Source organism: Osmerus mordax, chromosome 1 (genome assembly GCF_038355195.1).
Source record: "Osmerus mordax isolate fOsmMor3 chromosome 1, fOsmMor3.pri, whole genome shotgun sequence".
Classification (NCBI taxonomy): Eukaryota; Metazoa; Chordata; class Actinopteri; order Osmeriformes; family Osmeridae; genus Osmerus; species Osmerus mordax.
The window spans coordinates 1,785,426-1,807,004 of record NC_090050.1 but is presented as its reverse complement, the minus strand read 5'-3'; the positions used below and the strand labels follow the sequence as shown (position 1 = coordinate 1,807,004).

Below are 21,579 nucleotides of genomic sequence, written 5' to 3'. Positions count from 1 at the left end.
TTCACCTGAATCTTGACTGGAAGGAGAGAGAGAAAAATATAGAGAATGTACACTGTGTATATGTGTGAATGTGTGTAATATTTGTACTGTATATGTAAATATATGTTTGTAAGTGTGAGTGGAGGAGAATGTAGTACACCACTGTGTGGTGTGTGGGGTGTATGTATGTATGTATGTATGTATGTATGTATGTATGTATGTATGTATGTATGTATGTATGTATGTATGTGTATGTATATAGGTTTACATAATAATAATATTATAGTATGTGTATGTTTGTAGGTGTTTGCTGTATACTGTACAGTATGCTTGTGTTGTCAATATTTGACCTATAATATCCTAACTTGCCAATAAAGCACTTACAGTTTTTCTCAATTGCTAAAACACTAAAACCCATTGGCTGAACAAAGTTCTCAGTTGCTTGAACTCATGTAGCTAATTGTGCAGTCTGTTGTCAATACCTTAAACCATTTCACATGGTAAAACACAATTTGCAGATCTCACATAGACTTTTCAGCAAAACTCTAAACACATTCTCCTTCTCAAAACACATTCTGCACTCTAATGCACATGTCATCCATACTAGTAAACACAAATGGCAACAATCAAATACAAATAGAGAAAACATGTCATTGACAAAACACAACCACTCAAAATTGATTTAACTCGTTTCAAATTATGTGACACAACCAATATAAGCCAGTTCAGAGAGCAAACAGGTTGTTGAAGGTGGGAAAATATTGCTTGTGATGTCGACAAAGTGCTCTGGCCTGACCCAGCCCAAAGACAAGAAGAAGCACATTGATCACATGTTTACTCCTTAGATTGTTGTCCCTTTTACTGTAGTATTGTATACTGTAGTACAGTGCATTGTAGGCTGTATACTGTACAATGAACAAATTGTATGGCCCTGAACATTTATGGTGCTTTCCATTTGTTACAGTAACAGTACTGACTGCTCAATAGATTTTGACTGGTTGCAGGTTCATATCAACAAAGAACAAGAGTGAGTTGTGAGTAGTGAGATGCAGGGTACAGTACTGTATAGGGGTACAAGGAGGAGAAATAACAAAAAAAATTGCAAAGAGCAAAGCAGAGTAGTAATTTCTGATACATTTAGAGCTACTATGATAGAACACATTGGATTTAGTTCTCACGCGGGGAATCAAGATTAGTGACGTCATTGTCCACCCCCACAATCCTATATTATCAGACCATTGCCTGGTCACCTTCAAAATGGACCTCTGCCAGAGCCTTGGAGGCACTTAGAATATTTCTATTAGCCGCTGCATAACCCCAAACACAGCTCTGGAACTGGCTAATATTCTACCCGCTGATGAAGAAAGTGTTTGTCCGTCTCTTCATAAACGGAGTGACTAAGTTCAGTTGAGTTCTGGATTTTAATACGTATTTATCAATCTGCAGATTGGGAGAGAAAACCAGTCTTCTGACCATAAATGACAACACAACACCAAGCTTAGGTCTCAACCAGGTCTCTCTCCGCTCCGAAAGCCGGAGGACCATCTTTTATAGGGCACAGGAATGTAAACATAGATAGTGACAGTCAGGCAGTAATGACGTTACAACAGTCTCAGAGGAAGAGATTCACAGCTCCCAACACATGACCACTCAGACTAGAGAGATCATAGTTGGCGCTCTCCTTGTAGTCATGACAAAGGACGTTTACCCAGTACTTTCTCCTGATCACGAACATCTATTAACCCTGACACATAGACACAATCTACTGTTATTAATAGCAAGCTTACATGATAAATGTACTAACTAGTATCCAATGACTAGTTCTATTGATTAGTGATTAATGTAAGCACACAGGAAATCCCAATTTCTTCCACACCGCTGCACTAGAAGCACTTGACGTCCCAAATAAATCATTAAATGCTAAAACGAGGGATATGAATTTAGTTATTCAGCTATCCCTAGACTCTGCTGCCCCACTCAAACCAAGGAAAAGAAAAGACAAGAAACTGGCTCCATGGTATTCAGAGGAAACCCGCACTCTTAAGAGGTCCACTAGAAAACTAGAACATAAGTGGCGTACCACTAAATTGGAGGTTTTCCGCCTGGCCTGGAAGGACAGCCAAATGGAGTACAAGCAAGTCCTCATCAGGTCCAGATCAGAATATTTCTCGAAGTTGATTAGTAAGAACAAACACAACACTAAGTTCCTATTTGATACTGTTGCAAAACTCACTAAGAAAAGTACACTCTTGTTAGTTCAGATCTCTCTCACAATGAGTTCTTAGATTTCTTTGACCAAAAAATCTATGCAATAAGGGACAAACTACAGACTAGTCCTGGAGGAGTGGCCATCAACACTGAATTTTCCTCTATACCAAGCATGCTGCATGTTGAGGCACTCACTCACTTTAACCCTATTTCTATGGAAGCGTTCATCGAGCTGATAGACTCCTCGAAACCCACTAGCTGCCTTCTCGATCCCCTCCCTGCTAAACTCTGTAGAGAACTTCTCCCTATTATTGGACCACCCATAGTTAGTATTATTACAGTTTTTCTCAGTCGCTTTGGTGCATTTCTCACATCACTATTTACATTTGCACAACAGTTAGTTCAACCTCAACAACATGTAGTAATTTGTGCACATCATAGCAGCAGTTTCTCATTCCTTCCAACAAATTGCAAATGCGTTTGGACATGCATCAATTGCTTTCATACAACTCTCTGCTGTTTTATAACATTATCATTTGCTTATGTCATGTCAGTCAAAATTAACTATACTTGTGAATGCTGAATAGTCATTCTATATAAAACTAATAGTCCTCATTTCATTGTTTGAGTCATTATATACAAAAATGTTGAACTAGTTGTCAAAATCTGTCAAGCAAATTTTACAAAGTTTAAAAAAAATGTAAACACATTTTTTCCTGAAAATGTCTCCTAAATTGAACAATTTCTCTCAGGTGAATCTCAGCTTTCACTGATGAGAAGGAGTGTGTGAAGCATCAGTTGCAGCCAATGATAAGCCACTTCTCTACAATCACTGTCAGAGCTGAGTCCCATAAACCCCCACTTTAAAGCACATATAAACCAAGCAGGACATAGTGTGTACCATTTCTACAATACTGTGACACAGAAATGGAAGGTCAGCCTTGAGGAAGAGGGGTGAGGGTGCGGGGAGGAAGGGGACAAGACAGGGGAAGAGGAAGAAGAGGCCAAGTACATAGGCGGATCCCTGATGTTGTTGTTGCATGTTGTATTGCAATATTGTTTACCGTTGTGCACAGCTGTACCCAAAGGGAGTTTTGCAGTTTGTACTAATTGTTTTGAGAACTGCATTAACTGTTGTGCAAATGTAAATAGTGATGTGAGAAATGCACCAAAGCGACTGAGAAAAACTGTAATGAATCTATTGTAACTGGCCAAGTCCCCAATGATTTCAAACAAGCTATTATTAAGCCTCTTCTTAAAAAACCAAACCTGGATCCAAGTTGTCTTAGCAACTACAGGCCAATTTCAAATTTGCCATTGCTCTCCAAAATTTTAGAAAAGGCTGTGGCACAACAGCTCACTGAGCACCTCTCCACAAATCAGCTTTATGAACCTCTCCAGTCTGGATTTTGTCTCCACCACAGCACTGAAACTGCATTAGCCAAGGTAGTTACAGTTTTTCACAATTGCTAAAACACATTCTTGAAACAGTCACCCATTTTCTCAAAACTGTAAACACAAAACCTCATCTTCAAGCACTATTTACAAAACCTCTGAATCCTCTTGCAAAATGAAACTTTCGCCTCAAAACAGATTTACCTGTCCTCAAAATCAAACTTTCGCCTCAAAACAGATTTACCTGTGCTCAAAATCAAACACTGCTCTCAAATAAACAAAGTGATCAAAATGATATACACTATCAAGCAGTCAGTAAAAAATACACCAAAACATTGACATTTTTACGTAATCTCAAAACAAATTTCATATTTATCCGTCATTGTCTTTTGATGAACGAAAACATGTTCTATCATAGTAGCTCAACATTTATCAGAAATTACTACTCTGCTTTGCTCTTTGCAATTTTTCTTGTTCTTTCTCCTCCTCGTACCCCTATACAGTACTACCCTGCATCTCACTACTCACAACTCACTCTTGTTCTTTGTTGATATGAACCTGCAACCAGTCTAAATCTATTGAGCAGTCAGTACTGTTACTGTAACAAATGGAAAGTACAATGTTCAGGGCCATACAATTTGTTCATTGTACAGTATACAGCCTACAAAGCACTGTACTACAGTATACAATACTACAGTAAAAGGGACAAAAATCAAAGGAGTAAACATGTGATCAATGTGCTTCTTCTTGTCTTTGGGCTGGGTCAGGCCAGAGCACTTTGTCGACATCACAAGCAATATTTTCCCACCTTCAACAACCTGTTTGCTCTCTGAACTGGCTTATATTGGTTGTGTCACATCATTTGAAACAAGTTCAATCAATTTTGAGTGGTTGTGTTTTGTCAATTACATGTTTTCTCTATTTGTATTTGATTGTTGCCATTTGTGTTTACCAGTATGGATGATATGTGCATTACAGTGCAGAATGTGTTTTGAGAAGGAGAATGTGTTTAGAGTGTTGCTGAAAAGTCTAAGTGAGATCTGCAAATTGTGTTTTACCACGTGAAATGGTTTAAGGTATTGACAACAGACTGCACAATTAGCTACATGAGTTCAGGCAACTGAGAACTTTGTTCAGCCAATGGGTTTTAGTGTTTTAGCAATTGAGAAAAACTGTAATGATCTACTGTTAAGCCTGGGACACACTGGCTGCGAAGCGCCTGGACGCGCCGCGCAGCGCCACGATCGGCTACGACTGAGCGGTCTGGTGTGAAAAAGCTGTTCACACCAGACGCGCATTTGTCCGCGCCGGTCACCAAGCCTTTCTGCTACTCTGAGCTTTCCTTTACGCTGACATGGTACATAAACATGGCATTGGCTATATCCCAGCATTGATCCTTATCTACGTTGTCCTTGTCAAATTGTTGCTGGGGGTCATACAACTCCCTGTGCTTTTCAACTTTGAGAATTCATTTGATGCTGATTTTAGAAATCGACTTGGGGGTTCTCTCTCGATAGGCTATGTCTGCACGCGTGTGTGTTGTATGCAACGCGTGACAACTCGTTTCTCTCAAGCAAACAAAACAACTACGGGCATGCTAGCTCAACAGATCAATCCGGTTATTTTGATTCGTTTTCATCAGGATAACCACATGTAAAGGCCGTTCGTTACCAACATTGTGTAATTATAAAGTCTACAACTTCACAAATGTGCACCGTAGTCTACAATTAATGGAGTAAAATCTTAATAACATGTTTTTTTATTCAAATATATCAACTAATATGGTGTATTTCATCATCCTGCAGCCGATTTCACCAACCGTCTCTGGAGGAGGGGATCCCTCTCTGAATTGCTCCTCCCAAGGTTTCTTCCATTTTTTCTCCTGTTGAGAGTTTTTCTGGGAGTTTTTCCTTGTCTTCCTTGAGGGTTTAGGTTGGTTGAGGGGCAGTTCTATGGGCGTATGTGAAGCCCTCTGTGACATGCTTGCGTGTAAAAAGGGCTATACAAATACATTTGATTTGATTTGTTGTCGTTCATCAAAAGACAATGACGGATAAATATGACATTTGTTTTGACATTACGCAAAAATACTTCTCCTTGAGAACTATATGTTTTGAACAATGTTTTTTTTTGTGTGTGTATTGTTTACTGATTTGCTTGATAGTGTATATCATTTTGATCACTTTGTTTATGATTTGAGAGCAGTGTTTGATTTTGAGCACAGGTAAATCTGTTTTGAGGCGAAAGTTTGATTTTGAGCACAGGTAAAACTGTTTTGAGGCGAAAGTTTCATTTTGCAAGAGAATTCAGAGGTTTTGTAAATAGTGCTTGAAGATGAGGTTTTGTGTTTACAGTTTTGAGAACATGGGTGACTGTTTCAAGAATATGTTTTAGCAATTGTGAAAAACTGTAAAATATTTTGATAAAAAGTGAAAGAGATAGAGGGGAAGTGTGTGGAGAGAGAGAGAGAGAGAGAGAGAGAGAGAGAGAGAGAGAGAGAGAGAGAGAGAGAGAGAGAGGGGGTTGGAGAGAGAGGGGGGGTAAGAAGGAGAGGGAGGGTAGGATAGAGAGTGTTTTCCATTACAGTTTTTTCCAATTGCTTAAGCACAATTTTGAAAACAGGGCTCACTTTGTCAAAACACAACACACAATTCACACAACTAGACACACAAGTAGCAGAACACCTCCAATCTTTTGCAAAATGAAACACTTCATTCAAAACTGTACAATCATGTATAAAAACCAACTGAACTCTGTTTGAATCAGTTACACACTGTAGTGAAAAATGTAAAACACTTTTACACTAACTATTCTTTTCTAATGATATAACCTGCTTGATTTTGTCAGAGATATTGTTCCAGTAGAGCACGTACAAGTACATAAATATGTTGACCAAAAACAACACACAAGACTAGTACTGCACACTGCTGAAAATATTTACTGTATTTCTCCACATTGTCTACGTAAAGGTACAGAATATCAGAACATATTTCAAATTGAAAACTGTATAGTAGGCTACATACTGTAAACACAGCAAATACATTTGTGGAGACAAATGAAAGTGTTCAGCAAATTAAATACAGTACATTGTTTCCATCATGGACTGCCGTGAATGTGTACAAAGTACTGATGTAGTGCATATAGTAGGCTACATGTTACTGTACTGTAGACAGTAGAGAATAGTAGTTTTCATCTGTGCTCTTGTTGAAATGGGCTCCCCCTCTCATCCTCACTCTCCCTCTTCCCCTTCCTGCAACATTGCCTTCCATTTTTGATGAGGACAGGTACACTGACCTGTTGCCTTTTTATAGTGCTTACACCTGATTGGTATGTTTACAGTTTAGCACTTTAGTGCTTGTACACCTGACGCCCGTGTTTGATCCATTCGTTCACATGTGTGGCATTTTACAAGGCAGTGTCTAAAAAAGGCAATGAAGTAACATAATCTTAAATTTATGTGTCTAATGTAGAAAAGTGTGTTTAGTGATTTGCAAAACACTGTGTGTAGTATTTTGCAAATAGTGTGAGGATGAGAATGTGCTTATAGTTGTGCAGGTCTGGGCTTCTGTTTTGCTCCTTGAGTGTCAGGTTTCACTAACTGTGTGTTATTTGACATTTTTGTGTCTAAGCAATCGGAAAAAACTGTATCGTGTGTGGAAGCACTAATCAGTGGTTCACAATGCAGCCATGTCCTCGTGCTGCCCCCTAGTGGTGCTACAGGACACTTGTCTCATTGAAACAATGTCAAGACTTTACAAGAGTTTAGGTCCTCGATGTGTTTCTTCTGGTATTAGTCACCTCTTCAGGGGCCCTAGCAGTAGACCAGCTGGACACAAATGAAGGCTCTCCAGCAGCCTGTTGGTCATGTGATTAGAGAGCTGGGGGAGCTGCTATAGAGCAGTCAGAGACAAACCTAGAGGATACAGCCTTGGAGAGGAGGGCAGGAAGTGATCAGTTCCCCCATAACCCCCCAGGGTGGAGGGAGGACCTACATACCAGACGTAGGTCAACCAGGTGTTCCACCCTGGAGAAATGGAGAAGCCCAGTATTTCGTTGTGGCTGGGAGGGATCAGCCAGGGGCTCATTATTTCATTAGTACAGTGGGAGAATTCTGAACTACATGATATGTGTATCAGTACTACAGGATTTAATTGAAACAATCTATGTTAAAGTTTGAGCAGGAAAAAGATGTAGCCTTCAACTTGTACCTCATAAACAAGGTAGAGCAGGTAAATGATGTAGGCTACACCTTGTACCTCATCAACAAGGTAGAGCAGGTAAATGATGTAGGCTACACCTTATACCTCATCAACAAGGTAGAGCAGGTAAATGATGTAGGCTACACCTTGTACCTCATCAACAAGGTAGAGCAGGTAAATGATGTAGGCTACACCTTGTACCTCATCAACAAGGTAGAGCAGGTAAATTATGTAGGCTACACCTTATACCTCATCAACAAGGTAGAGCAGGAAAATGATGTAGGCTACACCTTGTACCTCATCAACAAGGTAGAGCAGGTAAATGATGTAGGCTACACCTTATACCTCATCAACAAGGTAGAGCAGGTAAATGATGTAGGCTACACCTTATACCTCATCAACAAGGTACAGCAGGTAAATTATGTAGGCTACACCTTGTACCTCATCAACAAGGTAGAGCAGGTAAATGATGTAGGCTACACCTTGTACCTCATCAACAAGGTAGAGCAGGTAAATGATGTAGGCTACACCTTATACCTCATCAACAAGGTAGAGCAGGTAAATGATGTAGGCTACACCTTGTACCTCATCAACAAGGTAGAGCAGGTAAATGATGTAGGCTACACCTTATACCTCATCAACAAGGTAGAGCAGGTAAATGATGTAGGCTACACCTTGTACCTCATCAACAAGGTAGAGCAGGTAAATGATGTAGGCTACACCTTGTACCTCATCAACAAGGTAGAGCAGGTAAATTATGTAGGCTACACCTTATACCTCATCAACAAGGTAGAGCAGGAAAATGATGTAGGCTACACCTTGTACCTCATCAACAAGGTAGAGCAGGTAAATGATGTAGGCTACACCTTATACCTCATCAACAAGGTAGAGCAGGTAAATGATGTAGGCTACACCTTGTACCTCATCAACAAGGTAGAGCAGGTAAATGATGTAGGCTACACCTTGTACCTCATCAACAAGGTAGAGCAGGTAAATGATGTAGGCTACACCTTATACCTCATCAACAAGGTAGAGCAGGAAAATGATGTAGGCTACACCTTGTACCTCATCAACAAGGTAGAGCAGGTAAATGATGTAGGCTACACCTTATACCTCATCAACAAGGTAGAGCAGGTAAATGATGTAGGCTACACCTTATACCTCATCAACAAGGTAGAGCAGGTAAATGATGTAGGCTACACCTTGTACCTCATCAACAAGGTAGAGCAGGTAAATGATGTAGGCTACACCTTGTACCTCATCAACAAGGTAGAGCAGGTAAATGATGTAGGCTACACCTTATACCTCATCAACAAGGTAGAGCAGGAAAATGATGTAGGCTACACCTTGTACCTCATCAACAAGGTAGAGCAGGTAAATGATGTAGGCTACACCTTGTACCTCATCAACAAGGTAGAGCAGGAGCAGACGGCCGGGCAGTTCAACCCAGCGGGCCACAAACAAAGAGGTGTTACCCAGATTAAAATATCTGTTTAACAAGGTCTTTAAAAACAACTCAGAAATAGTAGAGTTCCACTTCTACTACAAAAAGTGTTAAATATACAATCAAGACAACATCAAAGACAAAAACATTGCAGTGTGAAACTGTAGCGCTTCCATTGAAATCAGTTCATTGAACAGTGCAAGCCTTTTTATCAACATACCAATTGCACCTCAAATTCAGGCACCACTTTAGAATCCTCCGATTCAAAACAGCATGAGCTACAGACACCAAAGGCCACAGAATGAACATGTCACCTTGGACATATATGATGGTGAAAGATATCAAAACGTATCAAAACCAGGTGGAATTCTGTCAGATCCAAACACTTTGTCTTTTCATTGGGTGTGCTTTGCCTTCGGCAAGGGCACAACCTTTGTTCTCTCACATATATATTATTATTATTTCTTTTTGCCCCCCTAAAACTCGGTCAATATTTGGCCTACATAGACAACCTAGGTGTCAAAAGTTTCGTGTTGGTAGCGATTGAGTTGCTTCTATTGGGATTTACGTTCCGTTGCATGGTTTAAGTGGAAATTACGTTTTTGTGGCGAAAAGTGAAGCTAACGGTGGCTAACTTGCTAGCCACAGTCAATGACGCTACTTACGTCACTCAAGTCACGAAAACTCACGTGACAACCTCTAGCAGAACATTAGTTTAGCAGCTCGTTAACTTATGGGAGATAGCTAAGCTAACTGCTTTACTGCAAGGGAGCTGCAGAAACGCCACAAGCAAAGAGGACAGGGTGATAACTATTTACTAATTTTACTTTGTGATATGACACACAATTGTGACGTGTAATGTACAATATAAGCTGATTTTATTAAGGAAATACATCTACTTTCGGAAACAGTAGTCTACTATGTCACTGACGCATTAGCATCATGACATTAGCCTCTGTTGGCCGGGCAACACATACTACAGTGGTCTATGATGCATCTGTTTTCAATCGTTAAAATAAACATTCCTCACAAATACATTTTCGTTGTAGGATTTATTATGACATTACATTACAAGTAAACGATTTGTGGGTGAAATTATCATTACCTGTGGTTTCAAACCAGTGTTGCTCACTGCAACGCTGTAGCCTACGCGAGACACTACAAAAACATCTACACAGCTGTAGGAAGTCAAACGGCGACAGAACATGTTCGGCACTCCCCTTACTTAAATCAAAAGTCTATCTAACTACTAACCTTAACTTCATTGCCACAGCCTAAACTTTGTCAATCTGTTCATGAAAATAATTCATTTCAGCCTAAACCGTACAACGGAACGTTAAATCAAATTCAACCAACGCAATCGCTACCAAGACGAACACAGCAGTAGTCTACTGTACTGTACAATTTACCGAGGCAGCTTCTCCACACGGCTATATCGCACTTGCCGTTGTTACTGACAATGATCGCTACCAGTGAGCTTTTTATGAAAGCGATGTTCCACTAAATAAATGTCAAGCTTATTTACGTTTTTGGGGGCATATTTTCAGTTAGCAGATGGTACTGTTTGAATCGCGATTCCATTTTCTACTGCCGGTAACGTCGTAGAATAATCTTCAAAGGGGGTTCTTTATTCATGAATGAATGCAATATGAGTAGGGTAAATGCCTTAAAATATCACGAGAAGGGAAAAACTTAAAAGGACGTTTAAGTCATAGAGATTAGGTCCATTTTTACACCGGTCTGCCAAATGTATTCGTTTTGATTCAATGATGAGGCTGCCTCTTGCAGGGGAAATGAGAAGACATCTATTTCATTCTACACTTCACTCGTATTTTCAGTTGTAAATGAGCAGCAAAAAAAATCTTTTAAATCTATGTAATCTTTATGAATAAGAAGTATGCATTTTTATATAAAATATACAGAAATATCAGTTGTAAAAATGTCATCCAAAAACTGACCCCTGTGCAACCAACGCAAGCAAGCACACCCTACAATTTCCCCAGAAATTGTACCCTCTCTAGTTTCATTTCTGATGGCTCACCTGTGTACATGTCTTCCAGATGTCCAATATGGCCGATACAGCTGCATTTAAACAAGCTCCCTCCCGGAATTACATTTCAGAAGGGAGTGCTTGCGGGTCTTTGGTTTGGTGCTCATAGCAAGCAGTAGAGAAACAGGTGAGGTACACTGTGCTTCACATACAGAGAACTGTGAAAGAGGCCAGACAGCGTCTCTTCCACCTCAAACGTCAAGGCGCACCTTCCTAATAGGGCGGGGTATATAGCAGGGATCCCGGCACTTGCATTGCTAGTGCGACACAGACGTTCTCGGTCTCCTGCGGGTTGTCTGAAAGTTTGGGGAACGAGGGCGCGGGCGTTCCTCCGGCCGGAAGATCTAAACCTCGGAGGAGTTTGCGACTGGCGGTGAGGCAGCCCGTTCCGCTTGATGCCTGGCCTGTTCCTCGCCTTCTGGCCGGCTTTTATGACAGAGGATGCACCCATCCGGTCGGGCTGTCGCACGAGGAACTCTACCTCCGTTTTTTGGATGTGTGCGAGGATGAAGCAGATGCTCCCGCTCCTCGCAAGGCTGCGGGGAAGACCAAGCGTGGTTCGGTGGCAGATGCTAGTTTGGCCAAGAAACCCCGGCAAGGGTCCTCGGCCGGCCCGGTCGTGCCGCAGCCGGAACCAGTGCTGGCATTGATGCCCGCTTGTATCACCTCGAGGGCAACAGGGCCCTGGTCGTCCGTTCCTGCATCCCCGCCGAGGATTCGGCTGGCTGCGCAGATGATCACCCAGATATACCCTGGGCAGTGCGGTGCCCGTGGTCGCCTCCGGGGCCTCCTTCCTCCCTCCGTCGGCAGCTCTCCTTTATGGCCTCCACGAAAGCATCCTGGCAGTTAAAGACGTGAATCTCGTCAAAATTCTATTGTGTGGGCCCGAATCTCTGGGGAGTCGGGTCGTGGAATGTGGTGACGTGGCCGTGGTTCTGAGGGACGCCGATCCCAGGCTCACCAAAACCCTGACGTTGGTGGAATTCGTGGTCTCATTCGGGGTATTCCGTGATGTCAGTGGCGAGGAATTCCCCGAGAGGCGCGTGGAACTGGACACCTATCTGGCTATCATCGCTGACCTGGCCATGTCGTACGGGGGTGGCCTGTCAAGGCCGCCCTCCACGTTCAGCGTTTCAATCAACGTTTGGACTTGTCCGTGCTGGATCTGGAGCTGGTCAGCCGCACTTTCACCGGGCTTCGTCCTCTGTGTTATTCCGTGTGCGGGTCCTTCACCCATTCTACCGGGCTTTGCCCTCACACGGTGGCTTCCAAGGTGGGTGGTAACGAACCCGTCATGCAAGGCGGTTCTGGTGGCGCGGGGGAGCGTTCTTTCAAACGCCAGGTGTCTACTACTGGGTCCTCTCCTGTGTGCATGTATTTTTATGAGGGGTCATGTACATATCCTAACTAAGTTTCTTCAGGTCTGCAGTCAGTGCTCGGACAGCCATCCAAGGTCGACCTGCCCTCGCCGGATCCAGCCGGCGGGGAAGGCCCCGAAATGAATAAACACCCTTCTACCCCCATTGACATTGGTCGTCTTTCCGGAGCCCTGCGCGAGCACCCCAATAGATGTTTTGTCAAATATCTCCTCCCTGGCTTGCGGGAAGGTTTTATGGCTGGGGTTGGATGTTTGCCTACTGTCACATACGTATGTAGCAATTTGCAATCCGCTCTCAAGGAGCCCGACGTTGTTGACGCCTTGCTCGCTAAGGAGACCGGTAAGGGGTATTTGTTGGGGCTGTTTGTTGAGGTGCCTTTTCTGGTGTATCGCATAAGTCCCATCGGCGTGGCTACCCGCAAATATTCCGGGAAAAAGCGTCTGATTGTCCACTCCGCATGGATGTCATACCCCCAGCATCAACAGCCTGATCCCTTCCGAGCCCTATACTCTGTATTACGCCAGCATTGATCGTGCTATACAGTTGATCAAACGGGCAGGCGTGGATTTAGTGATTTGGGGGCCCCAGGCAAAGACAGTTTCACCTTCGATGTCTGGACCCGTCTGTGCCGTGCCTGTTGGGGAATTCATCAGTTCGGTTATTGTTCAATGGACTGCGGAAGGAGCGACCTCAAAGCAAGGATAGACGACTCCCCATTACTCTTTCTATATTGCATCACCTAGTGTCAACATTGCTTTAATACACCCACAGATGTTGGAAGCCGTGTGTCTCATGGATTTTTATGGGTTTCTGCGGTGCGATGAATTCACGTGTCGGTCGAGCACTTTCGAACCTTTGCTTGATCTCACCCTTGGTGATGTAACTATAGACTCGCGCATGTACACAGTGGTCCTCAAACACAGTAAGTGTGTGAAAAGTGGTGTGGGTACTCCCGTCGTGATATCCCAGATTAACTCTTCTTTCTGTCCCCTCTCTTCCATGGTGAAATACCTTCATCGGCGTTCATCCACTGCAATGAGCGACCCCTGTTCGTCACCGACGGCGGGAAAGCCATGTCAAGATACTGGTTCACCGGTTGGCTTGGAATCCTGTGCCGGCGCCAGTGTTGTGCACGTTCATACCTCTCATGAACTTGTTCAAAGTTCAGTTCATACAAGTAAATATGAATCGCTCACGTTCATAGTTCACCATTTAAATTCTGAACACGTTCATAGTTCAGTTCATTTCATAGTTTTAATGTGGAAAGTGAGAATGAAAGACCTAACTTGTTTTTTAACACTTAGATGCGTGAGTTTCCGACGCTCCCACCAGAGTGAGTTATTTTTCCGAAACGGAAGCTAGCCAGCTTTAGTTGGCTAGCGTTACCTAGCAACCTAGCGTTGCTTGTTTGGTCTACGTGTGTGCAATGAATCATGGGTAGCGTAGTGCGAAGTCGAGTTAGTTGGTTTAGGTTAGGCTACATAGCAAACATTTTATGCGCACTGAGCAACGACATGGTGCAAGCATTCGATTTAGACAGCGTCTCTCCTCTGGAGAAGGAAAACATTCCGTAAAGTTTTAGCTAGACTTCAGATGATATGAACGCGTTCACCGTTCAATTCATTATTTGTCATTAAGTTTCGTTAAGTTCATCGTTCTCATAAAAATGAATGCGTTCATGCACAACACTGGCCGGCGCTGTGGTCTGGACCCCAAATTATACACGGCACACTCTTTCCGTCTCGGCTGCAACGCTGAAAGTGATGGGTCGTTGGTCATCGGCAACGGTTCAATGTTACATCAGACTGAATGCCAGTGACGTTCTGGAAGGCGAGAGGAGGATGGCTTCCTCTCTCCCTAACCCTTAATAACATTCACACATCATGTATGCATGTTGATCATGTAGCCACCACAATACCGTGTATGTCACATATGAACAAATAAATGTTTCGTCGGGAGGCTGACAGGCGTGGTGTGCAGCCCCACGTGAACAACAATTGTCAATGTTGGGGACGTCGACGTTCGCCGCAGGGTGAGTCGAGGCCATGCCTAAGTTGGGATGTCGGAGCATGCCTCAGTTGGGAATCGAGGGCCTCAGTTGGTAAAGTAGAGGCAGTGCCTCAGTTGGTAGAGGTGTGCCTCAGTTGGGAGAGGCCGTGCCTCAGTTGGGAGAGGCAGTGCCTCGTTTCATTTCTTAGGTAAAGCTTAGGGGCACTGTCTGCTCTGAGCTACACGTATTAGGTAAAACATGTGCAACACGATGCTCGTTCACAACAGATAAAGCTTAGGAGAACACACACAGATACGGCTCAGGACGCGTCTGCTCTGAGCTACGCTTGTGTATGATAACATGGCTAGATAAGCTTAGGGGCACTGTCTGCTCTGAGCTACACGTATTAGGTAAAACATGTGCAACACGATGCTCGTTTACAACAGATAAAGCTTAGGAGCACACACACAGATACGGCTCAGGACGCGTCTGCTCTGAGCTACGCTTGTGTATGATAACATGGCTAGATAAGCTTAGGGGCACTGTCTGCTCTGAGCTACACGTATTAGGTAAAACATGTGCAACACGATGCTCGTTCACAACAGATAAAGCTTAGGAGCACACACACAGATACGGCTCAGGACGCGTCTGCTCTGAGCTACGCTTGTGTATGATAACATGGCTAGATAAGCTTAGGGGCACTGTCTGCTCTGAGCTACACGTATTAGGTAAAACATGTGCAACACGATGCTCGTTCACAACAGATAAAGCTTAGGAGCACACACACAGATACGGCTCAGGACGCGTCTGCTCTGAGCTACGCTTGTGTATGATAACATGGCTAGATAAGCTTAGGGGCACTGTCTGCTCTGAGCTACACGTATTAGGTAAAACATGTGCAACACGATGCTCGTTCACAACAGATAAAGCTTAGGAGCACACACACAGATACGGCTCAGGACGCGTCTGCTCTGAGCTACGCTTGTGTATGATAACATGGCTAGATAAGCTTAGGGGCACTGTCTGCTCTGAGCACACTTCAGTTAGCATAACACTCTCACACGTCACTCACACACACAGATACGGCTCAGGACGCATCTGCTCTGAGCACACCTGTGAGGGTAAGTAGGGCGGACACACTCATATGGGCTCCACATACACGCAGCAGTCTCGTACATTTGTCTCGTCTGGCATGTGATTTGTGTTGGGGAATGCGTTTGCTGCTCTCTGCCCGGATGTCGAGACGGTGTCTCAGGAGACGGTGTCTCAGTTGGGTGTGGCAGGGAGCCGCTGCAAGCACAACCATATGCCAAATTCAAGTATTACAATAATATATGGTATCGTGTGGAATAAAGTATCAGTTAAACAACACTACTGAGTCCTCCTGCCTGAACCACCCTCTCTGACCTGCAGGACATCTATCAGAAAAGATGCAGGTTGAGGGCTGAGAAGATCCTCAAACAGCCCAACCACCCTGGACACTCACTCTCCCTGCTGCCCTCAGGCTGGAGGTTCCACTGTCTGAGAGCAACACAGAGAGGATGAGGAGGCTGAGAGCAACACAGAGAGGATGAGGAGGCTGTCTGATAACAACACAGAGAGGATGAGGAGGCTGTCCGATAACAACACAGAGAGGATGAGGATGCTGTCTGATAACAACACAGAGAGGATGAGGAGGCTGTCTGAGAGCAACACAGAGAGGATGAGGAGGAGTTTCTTCCTTCAGGCCATCCGTCCGATCAATCTAAAGCGTTAAAATACTGCTGTGTGCTATTTTACTCTATTTTATTTATTGTAATTTATCTATTTCTATTTTTATGTCTCTTTTATAATATATTGTATATTGAGATCATTTTGATTCGGAGATGGGAATTTGGTATATTCCACAAAAAAATTGAAACTACCAGCTAAAATAGGACTGACAAAATGCCAAATTGAAACTGAAGTTGTCAAGATTGATGTTCCACTTCGGCTGAGTAAAACATCCCTGAAGAAGGCAGGGACCATTTTGGACATGGAAAAGGACATTGCAGTGATGTTCAAACAGTCCATTCCTCTTGAATTGACAAGTTCTGGACATGACTGTGTTGATATCAGAGACAAAGAAACTACAAAAGGTCAAACTGAAGAGGAAATTCTAACAGTGACAGAAAATATGTCTCCAGATGAGAAACGCAAAGTCCTCCTGAAGCTCCACAAACAGTTTGGTCACGCGTCGGCAGACAGGCTACAGAGACTTATTCACAGTTCAGGAAACAACCACAAAGAATACTTGACTATTTTACAACAAATAGTATCCAACTGTGAAATATGCCAGAAGTATAAACAGACAAAGCCCAAGCCTGCTGTGGGGCTGCCCCTGGCTTCAGAATATAACCAGACAGTAGCGGTGGATCTACACGAGTTGCAGCCAGGTGTGTGGTATCTTCACATTATCCACCACTTCACACGTTTCAGTGCTGGAAAACATTGTTAAAACAAAGAAGTCATATGAAATGGTCGACTCCTTCATTCACACTTGGATACGTGTCCATGGCGCCCCCCAGAGGCTGTACAGTGACAATGGTGGAGAATTCAACAACGGAGAGATCAGAGACACGTGGCTGAAAACTTTGAGACAGAAACAACAGCAGGATACAATCCCTGGAGCAACGGACTACTTGAGAGACCTAATCAAACGCTCACTGAGATAATCCAGAAGGTCAAAGGAGAACATGGATGTGACTGGCTCACTGCCCTTGACTGGGCCCTCATGGCCAAGAACAGTATGTTGAATGTTCATGGTTACAGTCCATATCAATTAGTGTTTGGACAGAATCCTAACCTTCCTTCTATATTAGTTGACAAAGACCTGCTCTAGAAGGCACCACTATGAGTGCTAGAGTTGGAGAACACATTTCTGCTTGACATGTTTCTAGGAAAGCATTGACTGAATCAGAGTCTTGTGAGCAGATAAGAAGGGCCCTACGTAAACAGCTCAGGCCCACAGAAGACATGTATGTGACAGGAGACAAGGTATATTCCAAAAGAGCACACTGTCCTGAGTGGAAGGGACCAGGGCTAGTTATGGGACAAGATGGAGCTGTTGTATTTGTAAGACATCTTCTGCTGGCTGCTAGCTTTTCCAGATGATACCCAGCTCCAAAAAGCTTCCTTAGCCTCCACATGAAGTTCCGACACATATTCGTTTCCATCCTGGTCTAATCTTCTGCTTTCTTTTCTCTTGGATGAATAATTTACTGTCATTAATTAAACAGTTCACAATGTTGTCATACATAATAACTATATCACTATGATGTTCGTGCTTTTTACAAGTTGCCACACAAAATAGCTTCAAGTGGTATATCAATATTACTTAGACTGTTATCCCTCAGTGTGTTGTACTTCCATAGATCATATTCTGTGAGCTTTGCCCAGTCCACTCTTCTATTGGGCTCATTATTATCATCATTATCATAGCTAGTCAGCCCAGGTAGACTGTCAAGATGTATTATCATGGAGACAGGTATATGATGATGCTGTGGCCAGACCATACAGAATCTCCACTTCCAAGCAATAATGAGCATCAGCTGTACATATACAGTGGTCTAGAAAATATGTTGTATGCCATGCTTCACTGATGTATGGATAACTGTCTACTGGTAACAGCATTTTAGTTGAGAGATATCAGCATATCAGCATTCATATCACCCATCAGAAAAATACAATGGCTTGTTGGTTAGTGGTAACTGATTTAAAAAATGTTTTTACTGTTGCCTGCTTTTCTACAGGTACAATTGCACTTATAGCGATTCATGTTGTTTAATTGTAACTTGGTTAACTACATGCTCTTGTGGTTCTTCCCTTTGGCACTTATTTTGGTTGTTCACAATATGTGCTTCATGTTTTGGCTACCCGAAATGTTTTTGGGGCTATCTTGTTGTTATGATCAGTGACCTATGCACTTTGTAAAGCTCTCTCTTGGAAGTCGCTTTGGATAAAAGCGTCTGCTAAATGAATAAATGTAAATACAAGTCGTTTAACTCTCTTTAATGAATGAGCTGATAAATGCTAGTTTATTAAGATACTCATTTTCATTTTGGTAGCATTCATATGGCGTGTAAACATAAAAAAAAATAAAGACATTTTTATCATGTACAACTTGAATTGCTATGGCCCAGTCCACCTTTAATCAAATCACATTGATCAGTGGGTCAAGTTTTCTATGCCACGGGGTATAGCAGAGTCTCTTGTATACATAAAATATCAGCACTCTCTAAGAGCTTGTCAATAACAATACGTCTCGCTTTGTCCCCAGTCCCCTGTCCAAGGCGTAAACCATGCAAGTTATATGACACAACTCTCATAAACAGATCCTAGTCCAGTCTTCACTGCAGCAGTTATATGACCCAACTCTCATGAACAGATCCTAGTCCAGTCTTCACTGCAGCAGTTATATGACACAACTCTCATGAACAGATCCTAGTCCAGTCTTCACTGCAGCAGTTGCTCCATCCTCAGACACATCATTCATATTCACAGTTAAATTTCTTTGACCCAATGCCTTGTGCGCTTCATAGAAACACTGCACAAAGATGCCCTCTGGCCACAGCTGTGGCTCATACATTTCGCTCACCTCATTGCATTCTGCAATTACTAAAGAGTTATACCGTCTTTGGGCGCTTTCTATCTTTTGGCATGTTACATCATGATTTAGTCTATCTTTCAAGTAACTAGCCAATGTCTCAGAATTTACATCAGGGGAGAATTTTGTTGCAAAAACACTCACCAACTTAGTCTTTACAACCCCTATGTTTCCTCCTGCACTGGTTCCAACAATGCCACTTTTATATGATTATCTAGTCACATCAACCCTTCCCATCCCTCTGTCTATGGGTTTTAATAAACAATGAGATGTGGATCAAGTTAGACTCTAAAGGTTCCACTTTTCCCACAATACAAGCACTATGTGTTGGCCTTATATGATGTTATTGGGCAAAGGTCTAGTGAAAGTGCAAACAGGACCAACTACAACACCAATTCAATAAGTCAAGTTTCTAAGTGTAACAATCAGGGTGTGGAGGTTCCAGACACACTCTGGATTCTAGAACATCACCTGGCCCCTCCGTCTGTCACTTCAATCATGTGGACTCTGGAACTCTGAGATCATATATTAACATGTGATGAATTTGGCAGACATTTTTATCCAAAGCGACACACAAAGTACAGTGCGTATAGAGAGTATACAGTACATCTAGGATCAGAAGTGCATAGTTGTGACAGTAGTGTGGTGGTCAGAGTCAAGGAACGCTCTATGTCATGTTGGTCTGGAGAGGAGGACACTCTGGGCTTTGGGGATCCTTACAAATAATGAGGCTGAAACCCTAAACTACATATTAAAAGTTACATGTACATGGTTTACAAATGAATGGGAAATCCACATGAAAGCCTGGCATAGAGTGCACAGAGCAATAGACAGGAGCTCATTTTATACACTCAAGGAAATCACCCTCACCTAATCATGAGTCAACAGAAACACATCTTGTCACTGCATATCTATTCCCTTTCTCCAGTCTGGCTGTTTGATCAGTCCTGTGTGTGTTCTGTCAGCACTTCTTATCAATGTCACAGTGTTTCTGTCTCTTAAACAGGTCACATCTGTGCTTTGGGGCTTATCTAGCTCAAGCTGGTTTCTGGGCCTTTCTGTGTTTGGTCTTGTTTACCTGAGGACATTTGAGGCTGGACTGGCTGCCTGACTTGGCCTGACCCGGCTGGGGCTTGGGGGGCAGCAGCTCCTCCTGTGAGAGGGGGGTGGAGGAGGACGCAGGAGGGAGGCTGTGGGGGTGCTGGCTGCAGGAGCACAAGGCCCCCCCTGGACTCATTTTCCCCTCTGTCCCTCGCTCTCCCCTTCCCCCTCCTCCTCTGAGAGCCCAGTCCTCCCCTCCCCCCTCCTCCTCTGAGAGCCCAGTCCTCCCCTCCCTCCTCCCCTTCCCCCTCCTCCTCTGAGAGCCCAGTCCTCCCCTCCCTCCCCCTCCTCTGAGAGCCCAGTCCTCCCCTCCCTCCCCCAGTCCTCCACCCTACTCCTGGCCCTGATGCCCAGAAAAGTCCCCCTGTGCCACCCCAACCCTCCACTCCCCAGTATGGAATCATGTCAGGATGTTGATGCTGCCCCCTTTCTCCCTAGAGGAGGACGTATCAAACACACCAGACCATTGCTCTGTTGAAGCTCATCAGCCAATCAACACATGGACAGATTGCTTACAGTCATTTTATTTACAATCGCTAGGACCTATTTTTAAATACTTACGTCACATTTTCAAAACTCAATACATGGAGTTAAACTGTGGATACTTTGTCATTGCTTACACACATAATGCATTCATTTACAACATATTTTAAATCACATGAATTATTTTCTCACTCGGACACAACCACCATCAAAACTTGATGTGCCCATGTTGTAGAAAAAGGCAGAATCACTGCTCAAGGCAAGTATGAAATGCCTTTAATACGTAATATTACAATAGTTCAATTTGTGAATTGGACCAAACTGCAACAGAGTGTGCTAATCAAGCAGAGCTGGTTCATGCAGGGGACGCGTGTCACTAGCAACTTGTCATATCACGCAGTCGGGGCACACCTTCCTAATAGTATAATAGTATCCCGGTATATGCACTGCTAGTGCGACACAGACGTCAGTCATCCTGCTGCCTCCACCCTTGGTTCTGTGTTTCCTTTCACAGGGGGAATGCGTTGCTGCTCTCTGCTCGGATGTCGAGACGGTGTCTCCGTTGGGTGCGGCAGGGAGCCGATGCAAGCAGAACCATTATGCCAAATCAAGTGTTACAATCATGTATTGTATTGTGTGCAATAAAGTATCAAGTACATACTATACTGAGTCCTCCTGCCTGAACCAACAGTCTGTTCCCAGTCTGACAAAATCCTCCTTGCTTAGA

General features: G+C 43.3%; 1 protein-coding gene across 2 annotated transcripts in view; it reads right to left on the bottom strand.

Annotated features, from left to right (window-relative positions):
• LOC136942520 (NACHT, LRR and PYD domains-containing protein 3-like) overlaps window positions 1–9,603 on the bottom strand; it is a 303,339-nt gene extending 293,736 nt beyond the window's left edge. The window contains exons 1-2 of one of the 2 annotated variants that reach the window (XM_067235479.1): window positions 9,446–9,603; window positions 7,496–7,606 (exon numbers count right to left, since the gene is read on the bottom strand). The gene's annotated coding sequence lies outside the window, so the exon portion shown is untranslated. Of the gene's footprint in view, window positions 1–7,495; window positions 7,817–9,445 lie in introns of those variants that run through there. The other variant, XM_067235472.1, reaches the window with a different exon arrangement.
• Between the last annotated feature and the right edge of the window lie 11,976 nt (window positions 9,604–21,579).